Here is a 6,701-nt window from a genome sequence, read left to right on the forward strand (position 1 = left end):
CAACCGCGTCTGCCGGGGCGGAGTTCGGGACGCCGACGGCTAAGTGGGAACCGCCGCTCGGATGTTCGCCGTTTGTGGCCGAGTGAGTGCTGGCACTCCGGCGAAGCCAAACGGGGCCGATTCCGGCACGATATCGGCGTCTTTCTACGTGCTCGCCGGCGACCGTCGCACGAGTACGGCAAAGTGCGTCTGCCGGGGCGGGGTTTGCGACGCGTACGCAATAGTGAGAACCGTCGCTCGGATGTTCGTCGTCTTTCGCCGAGCCAGTGCTGGCAATCCGGCGAAGCCGAACGGAGCCGATTCGGGCACGATATCGGCGTCTTTCCACGTGCTCGCCGGCGACCGTCGCACGAGTACGGTAAACCGCGTCAGCCGGGGCGGAGTTCGGGACGCCGATGCGAAAGTGGGAAGCGCCGCTCGGATCTTCGCCGTTTTTGGAGGAGTCAGTGGCGGCACTCCGGTGAAGCCAAGGTGCGCCAATTCGCGCACGATATCGGCGTCTTTCGACGTGCCCGCCGGCCACCGTCGCACGAGTACGGCAAACCTCGTCTGCCGGGGCGGGGTTTGCGACGCCGACGCAAAAGTGGGAACCGCCGCTCGGATGTTCGCCGTTTTTGGCAGAGTGAGTGCTGGCACTCCGGCGAAGCGAAAGAGCGCGAATGCGCCCACGAAAGTGGCGTGTTTGGACGTGCTTGACGACGACCACCGCAGGAAAACGAAAAACCACGTCAGCCGGGGCGAGCGACCCATGGCGGTCTGGGTGCTTATCGCTGCTATTATAGGGGCACCCCGGCAGACGCAAAAAAAAAAAAAAATTTTTTTCGACATTCTTTTTTGCTCGTCGACCTCGGGTGACCCAGGTCGCAGTGGGAGCCGCGCACGAAAGCGGCGTCGCGAGACGGCTTCGCGGTCGCTAGTCGCACGAGCTCGGCAACCGCGTCTGCCGGGGCGGAGTTCGGGACGCCGACGGCTAAGTGGGAACCGCCGCTCGGATGTTCGCCGTTTGTGGCCGAGTGAGTGCTGGCACTCCGGCGAAGCCAAACGGGGCCGATTCCGGCACGATATCGGCGTCTTTCTACGTGCTCGCCGGCGACCGTCGCACGAGTACGGCAAAGTGCGTCTGCCGGGGCGGGGTTTGCGACGCGTACGCAATAGTGAGAACCGTCGCTCGGATGTTCGTCGTCTTTCGCCGAGCCAGTGCTGGCACTCCGGCGAAGCCGAACGGAGCCGATTCGGGCACGATATCGGCGTCTTTCCACGTGCTCGCCGGCGACCGTCGCACGAGTACGGTAAACCGCGTCAGCCGGGGCGGAGTTCGGGACGCCGATGCGAAAGTGGGAAGCGCCGCTCGGATCTTCGCCGTTTTTGGAGGAGTCAGTGGCGGCACTCCGGTGAAGCCAAGGTGCGCCAATTCGCGCACGATATCGGCGTCTTTCGACGTGCCCGCCGGCCACCGTCGCACGAGTACGGCAAACCTCGTCTGCCGGGGCGGGGTTTGCGACGCCGACGCAAAAGTGGGAACCGCCGCTCGGATGTTCGCCGTTTTTGGCAGAGTGAGTGCTGGCACTCCGGCGAAGCGAAAGAGCGTGAATGCGCCCACGAAAGTAGCGTATTTGGACGTGCTTGACGGCGACCGCCGCAGGAGTACGAAAAACCACGTCAGCCGGGGCGAGCGACCCACGGCGGTCTGGGTGCTTATCGCTGCTATTATAGGGGCACCCCGGCAGACGCAGAAAGAAAAAAAAAATGGGGACATGGCGTGCGTCACCGTGCGGCTTCGCAGCGTTGCCGAAGTCGCCGAGCCCTTCGACTGAGCCGAACGGCGGACAGGGAACGTTGGTCGGCCGTTCTAACCTGTCGGTGCCACGCCGAGACGTCGTTAAGGAAAACCGCGTCGTGGGCCTCTACGACGCCGTCGAGTCGTTGTACGTTTGGTGTCCAGCGTGTCGGCGGCGAGTAGCGGACACGTCGTTCACGACTTCGGTCTTTCGCAGTCGACGCGAACTTGCGGAGAGTCGTGGTGCCTCACGTTTTCGGCAGAAACCGCGGCGGAATTTTCCCGTGCGTGCGCGCACGACCTCGGTGCTGTGCCGTCAGCGTAGTGTTGCACAAACTCGTGGCCTACCCAAGGTGCGGTACGTTTGCGGCCGTATCCTCGGTGGGAATTTCGTGAGTAGGGTCGCAAATTCTACGACCTCGGCGGGTTTGAGAGCGACGTAGACTTGTGGCACGCTCAACATGCCACACGTTTCGGGGCACACCCGCGGTGAAATTTTCTCGAGTACGCTCGTATTAGGGCCCAAGGAGGTCTGGGTACTTATCGCTGCTATTATGTGGGGGTTCTCGTGAGCGGCGTACGCGAAAGCGACCGGGTGTCTGATATGCGGCGGGCTTCGGCCTCGTCAAGCGTGTCCTCGGGTCTGCTCCAGGGGAATCCACGGCAGTCGTCTGCAGCCTCATCCGCTTGATGCGTTAGGGGCTGGTTGTCGGACGGTGCCGTTTTACCACGATATCGAGGTGTGTTCCGTGTCGTCCTCGGGCGATTCAGATGCGAAAGCGCCGAAGACGCGGGCGTGACCCGTCGTCTGGCGGCTTTGCAGTCTCGGCTCCGTTGCTAGTTCCGGCCGGTCCACCGACAGTGCAGCGGGCTTGGGCAACCCGCACGGCGCGACCGAGTCGATGCAACGAAAAAGAGCGAGCATGAACGTGCTTCTTGCCGCACGGCTCCCACTCGTCTTTCGGGAAGGTTGTGCCGTAGCGAGCTCGAACGCCGTCATCTCGGAGTGCAAAATAAGCGTGTTGGGGCGCCTGAAGGTGGCCTCCGCCGCACACAGACTGCGTCCGGCCCGCCGAGGGCGAGGACGGACGCGCAGTCGAACGATTACCTGGTTGATCCTGCCAGTAATCATATGCTTGTCTCAAAGATTAAGCCATGCATGTCTAAGTACATGCCGAAATAAGGCGAAACCGCGAATGGCTCATTAAATCAGTTATGGTTCCTTAGATCGTTTCTTCCTACTTGGATAACTGTGGCAATTCTAGAGCTAATACATGCAGTGAGCCTGGAGCCCTTTGGGTAACGGGTGCTTTTATTAGACCAAGATCGATCGGGTTTCGGCCCGTATTGTGTGGTGACTCTGGATAACTTTGTGCTGATCGCATGGCCACGAGCCGGCGACGTTTCTTTCAAGTGTCTGCCTTATCAACTTTCGATGGTAGGTTACTTGCTTACCATGGTTGTTACGGGTAACGGAGAATCAGGGTTCGATTCCGGAGAGGGAGCCTGAGAAACGGCTACCACATCCAAGGAAGGCAGCAGGCGCGCAAATTACCCACTCCCGGCACGGGGAGGTAGTGACGAAAAATAACAATACGGGACTCTTTTGAGGCCCCGTAATTGAAATGAGTACACTCTAAATCCTTTAACGAGGATCAATTGGAGGGCAAGTCTGGTGCCAGCAGCCGCGGTAATTCCAGCTCCAATAGCGTATACTAAAGCTGCTGCGGTTAAAAAGCTCGTAGTTGGATCTCAGTTCCAGACGAGTAGTGCATCTACCCGATGCGACGGCTCGGACTGAACATCATGCCGGTTCTTTCTTGGTGCACTTCATTGTGTGCCTCGAGATGGCCGGTGCTTTTACTTTGAAAAAATTAGAGTGCTCAACGCAGGCGAGTCGCCTGAATAAACTTGCATGGAATAATAGAACAAGACCTCGTTTCTGTTCTGTTGGTTTTTGGAATACGAGGTAATGATTAAGAGGGACGGACGGGGGCATTCGTATTGCGGCGCTAGAGGTGAAATTCTTGGACCGTCGCAAGACGAACTACTGCGAAAGCATTTGCCAAGAATGTTTTCATTGATCAAGAACGAAAGTCAGAGGTTCGAAGGCGATCAGATACCGCCCTAGTTCTGACCATAAACGATGCCAACCAGCGATCCGCCTGAGTTACTCAAATGACTCGGCGGGCAGCTTCCGGGAAACCAAAGTATTTGGGTTCCGGGGGAAGTATGGTTGCAAAGCTGAAACTTAAAGGAATTGACGGAAGGGCACCACCAGGAGTGGAGCCTGCGGCTTAATTTGACTCAACACGGGAAAACTTACCCGGCCCGGACACTGGGAGGATTGACAGATTGAGAGCTCTTTCTTGATTCGGTGGATGGTGGTGCATGGCCGTTCTTAGTTGGTGGAGCGATTTGTCTGGTTAATTCCGATAACGAACGAGACTCTAGCCTATTAAATAGGTGCGGGGTTCCCAGCACCTTACAACCTTCTTAGAGGGACAAGCGGCTCCTAGCCGCACGAAACAGAGCAATAACAGGTCTGTGATGCCCTTAGATGTCCGGGGCCGCACGCGCGCTACACTGAAGGAAGCAGCGTGTCTTTATCCCTGTCTGAAAAGACTGGGTAACCCGTGGAACTTCTTTCGTGATTGGGATAGGGGCTTGCAATTGTTCCCCTTGAACGAGGAATTCCCAGTAAGCGCGAGTCATAAGCTCGCGTTGATTACGTCCCTGCCCTTTGTACACACCGCCCGTCGCTACTACCGATTGAATGATTTAGTGAGGTCTTCGGACCGATGTCCGGCGCGGCCTTTCGGTTGCGCCGGTCTGTTGGAAAGATGACCAAACTTGATCATTTAGAGGAAGTAAAAGTCGTAACAAGGTTTCCGTAGGTGAACCTGCGGAAGGATCATTAACGGATTGTGAAGGGTGAGCGCCTCAGCTGCGTCTGCGCCCGACACTTTCTGCCGCTGACCCCGTTTGGACGCGGGGTCGGCTTTTCCCCACGGGGCTGCCTGAATGTGGAGCGGCACCCCGTGACAAATTGTTGCGCCCAGCGGACGCCAACACCGCGACCTTGGACGGTCGGCCAGGTGGCGGACGCGGGTACAAACGGCGCAACGCACTCATAGGTCGGCTTTCGACCCGCCACTGCACCGTGGCTCGAAGCGCTCGAAATGCGCGACCCGACCGCTGCGGGACCGCCTAGTACTGTAAACAGGAGCGGCGGAGCGCGAACGGCGAGTCGTGGTTACGTCGGTAGAAGGCGAGGCTGCGTGTTCCCGAAACGCCAGCCGAGTGCCCTCCCGACCGTTCGAGCGTGCAAGAACGAGACCCGACAATCGCGCGGCGACTGCCAAGTACGAGAGGAACGGCACAAGCGTCGGCGGTCGGTCAAGGAACTGGCGATGTGACGGGTCCGCTGTGCACCAGTGCATACCGTCCCGCCGTCCGCGGCAAGCGCCTCCGCGTCCTCGGGTGACGGAGGCTGCCGGTCGGTTCTTGCAGGCGAGGGATCTCGCTGGCACCGGTTCGCGTTGACGCGCGGCCGGTCATGGCACGGCGATGCGACGGCCGAGGTGCGCAGTACTCGATGGAGGAACCGCACGCTCCGATGACCGTCCCGCCCTCCGCGGCGTATGCGTACCGACCGTAATGGTTGCAGCAGCGCCGGCCGGCTTTTGAATTCGCCACACGAAACACGGTGCGAGATCGCGGTTAGGGGAGCGTCGACGTTGCCAGGCGTTTTGCTTGCTGCCGAGGGAAAGGCGGCACGGCCACGTCGCGCTCGTCGCGATTAGCGGGTCTGCGCGCTTTGGGAAGGTGCCGCAACGACTTGCCGAAAGAGGAAGCACGGAAGAACGAGGGACTTGGACGTCCCGACAATTGAACGCACTTGCGGCCAGGCCCTTGCTGGCTTCGTTCTTCCGCCTCGAGTAGGCTCGTACGCGGCTCCGGCGCCGAAAGTGGTCCTTGGCACCGACTTCGGTGGACGTGGGAAGTGCCGCGCAAGTACGGCGCGCCTGGCTCCACCTGTTGGCTAAAGTAGGCAGCCGGATCGGCATTTTGGTGTGCGGTGGCAAACCGTGGATGCGAAAAAAGCTTGTGCGATTTCGTGGAACAAAAAGCGGGGGTCCCCCTTTTTATGCGGAGGAGACCGACCCGCCCGCCGTGGTGAACCGCGACGCCACGGTAAAAACGGGAGAGGCTTGTCGATGGGACCGTGCATCCCGCGCTCCACGGAGGCCGGGAGGCGGCCGCCCGAGGAAATGTGTAGCCGTCGAGGCCCGCATCTGCGTGCACTCTTATCCAAATGGGTGTACCGCAGGCATTTTCTGGTTAGGCGGGCCAATGAGAGCGAGCACACAACGATACCTACGGGTCCGGCTTGGAGAACCGGCTTCGACGCCTCCCGAGTATTTATAGAGGGGTGGACCACGAAAGCACTCGCAAGTAGCGGAAGCGAAACGCCGTCCGAAACACACCGTTTGCTCGATTTGCGGCAGCCGAAAAAGGCGCGGCAGAGTTTTGGAGTCCAAGCGTGCGCTGAAAAGCGCCCTTCTTGGCCACTGTTTGGCCGAGTGCCAGAAACGTTTGGTTTTGACTGTACGGAATTGAACAAACACTTTTTCACGACTCTAAGCGGTGGATCACTCGGTTCTCGGGTCGATGAAGAACGCAGCCAGCTGCGAGACTTGGTGTGAATTGCAGGACACACTGAGCACTGATTCTTTGAACGCACATTGCGGCCTTGGGTCTTCCCTTGGCTTCGTCTGTCTGAGGGTCGGATCACATATCAAGAGAGCCTTCGGCGCACAAGGGAACGTGAGCCGTCGACTCGTTTTGACCGCGTCGGCAACACGGACAGCACGCTGAACACCTCACAGCGAGCGCCAACAGCGGCCACTCAAGGGCGAGA

At 59.3% G+C, this 6,701-nt stretch overlaps 2 non-coding genes across 2 annotated transcripts; both read left to right on the forward strand.

Moving 5' to 3' along the window:
* Positions 1-2,882: 2,882 nt before the first annotated feature.
* Positions 2,883-4,697, forward strand: LOC142793620 (small subunit ribosomal RNA). The gene has a single exon (XR_012891687.1). It is a non-coding gene; the product is annotated as a small subunit ribosomal RNA (ribosomal RNA).
* A 1,719-nt stretch (positions 4,698-6,416) lies between these two features.
* LOC142793636 (5.8S ribosomal RNA) lies at positions 6,417-6,569 on the forward strand. The gene has a single exon (XR_012891700.1). It is a non-coding gene; the product is annotated as a 5.8S ribosomal RNA (ribosomal RNA).
* The last annotated feature ends 132 nt before the right edge of the window (positions 6,570-6,701 follow it).

This window comes from Rhipicephalus microplus, unplaced genomic scaffold (assembly GCF_043290135.1).
Source record: "Rhipicephalus microplus isolate Deutch F79 unplaced genomic scaffold, USDA_Rmic scaffold_314, whole genome shotgun sequence".
NCBI classification, from domain to species: Eukaryota; Metazoa; Arthropoda; class Arachnida; order Ixodida; family Ixodidae; genus Rhipicephalus; species Rhipicephalus microplus.